The sequence below is a fragment of the Rhinoderma darwinii genome, chromosome 5 (genome assembly GCF_050947455.1).
Source record: "Rhinoderma darwinii isolate aRhiDar2 chromosome 5, aRhiDar2.hap1, whole genome shotgun sequence".
NCBI classification, from domain to species: domain Eukaryota; kingdom Metazoa; phylum Chordata; class Amphibia; order Anura; family Rhinodermatidae; genus Rhinoderma; species Rhinoderma darwinii.
In genome coordinates this window covers 179,635,986-179,638,128 of record NC_134691.1, presented here as the reverse complement: position 1 = coordinate 179,638,128, position 2,143 = coordinate 179,635,986, and positions in this window count along the sequence as shown.

The window sequence follows — 2,143 nt, the reverse complement described above, 5'->3', positions numbered from 1 at the left end:
GTGGGTGACGTCACGCTCTGTGTCTGCAGTGAAAGAAGCTGGGTGGGAACGATGAGAAGTGTATGATGCTGATTTGTCAGCGTCATACACTTCTATTCACAACGCCCAGTTGGTAAAAACACAATACACGCCCAGTTAGTAAAAACACAATACACGCCCAGTTGGTAAAACGAGAAAACATGCCCAGTTGTCCATTAAAAAGCTCATTTGCATAAATATAAAATTGCTCATAACTTGGGCAAAAATGATCGTTTTTCGAAAAAAAACAAAAAAACCCTTTGCTGTTATCTACATTGCAGCGCCGATCACAATCAACAGGAGATAAGGATTTGATAATCTGGTGACAGAGCCTCTTTAAATAAAGAAAAAAATATATTAATAGTTCCTTTCCCATTTTCCACCTAGAGCATAGTAAAAAAAATAATTAAATAAACATAATTGGTATCGCCGCGTCCGTAAAAGTCTGAACTATTACAATATATCATTATTTAACCTGCACGGTGAACGCCGTAAAAATAAATAAATGTAAACGCCAGAATCTCTATTTTTTGGTCACCTAATCTCCCACAAAAAATTAAATAAAAAGTGATCAAACCATCGCATGTACACCAAAATGGTAGCATTAAAAACTACAGCTTATCCCGCAAAACATAAGCCCTCATGCCACTTAACCCCTTCTCGACATTTGCAGTATGGGTACGCCATGGAAAGCTATGACTTCCCGCAAATTGCCGTATCCATACGCCAAATGTTTGGCACCGGCTCAGAAGCTGAGCCGGTGCCATCATCGCCGGATCTCAGTGGTATCTTACAGCTGACATCCGGCTGTAATGGCGGGGACCGAAATTAGCTTCGATCACCGCTATTAACCCCTTAAGTGCAGCGTTCAAACGCGAGTGCTGCACTTAAGGTGTTTGCAGCTCATCGGAACCCCAGCAATAAAATTGCCAGGGTTCCGGTGGCTGCAATGGCAACCGGAGGCCTAATTCTGGCCTCCCGGTCTGCCTAGCACGGAAGCCGGTCAAGATCCGCCAGGCGGCGGAGCCTGATCGGCTTCTGTAGCCGCCGGCAACATGGCGCCGGCTCAGGAGCTGATCCGGCGTCATCAGCAGTGGAAGCCAGCTGTATATTACAGCTGACATCCACCTGTAATGGAAGGAACCGGAGCTAGCTCCAATCCCTGCCATTCACCCCTTCGATGCAGATATCGAAAGCGATTGCTGCATCGTAGCGGTTACTAGCAGATCGCCAGCCCTGACAGGCAATCAGGACTGGCGACTGCTGCTATGGCAACAGGAGACACAATGGCCTCCTGCTCTGCCATTACGGAAGCCGATTAGGCCCCGCCGGGAGGCGAAGCCTAATCGGCTTGCTGTCAGTGAATAACTGACAGATCTAATACATTGCACTATGTAGGTAGTGCAATGTATTAGAAAAAAAACATCAGACAGTTGTTGGAACTTCAAGTCCCCTAGTGGGACTTGAAAAAAAGTGTAAAAAAAAAGTGAAAACAATAAAAGTTACAAGTAATAAAATAAAACAAAATCGCCCTTTTTCCCTTATCAAGTCATTTATTATTGAAAATAAATAAAAACCATACGTATTTGGTATCGCCACGACCGCAACGACCTGAGGTATCAAAATATTATATTATTTATTGCACGCTGTGAACAGGGTAAAAAAAAAACGTAAAAATCTATACCAGAGCTTCTGTTTTTTGGTCACTTTGCCCTACAAATATTGGAATAAAAAGTGATCAAAAAGTCGCACGTATACAAAAATGTTACCCATAAAAACTATAGCTTGTCTCGCAAAAAACAAGCTCTCATATAGCTCCGTCGACAAAAAAATTTAAAAGTCATGGTTCTCACAACTTGGCGACAGAAAAAATACATTATTTTTACAAAAGTGATTTTATTGTGCAAAAAGTTATAAAACATAAAAAAGTTCTATAAATTAGGTATCGCCGGAATCGTACGAACCCGCAGAATAAAGTTAACATGTAATTTATAACGCATGGTGAACGCTGTATAAAAAAAACTAAAAAAGCTGTGCCAGAATTGCGGTTTTTTGTTTACTTGGCCTCCCAAAAAATAGGATAACAGGTGATCAAAAAGTCGCATGTACCCCAAAATGGTACCAA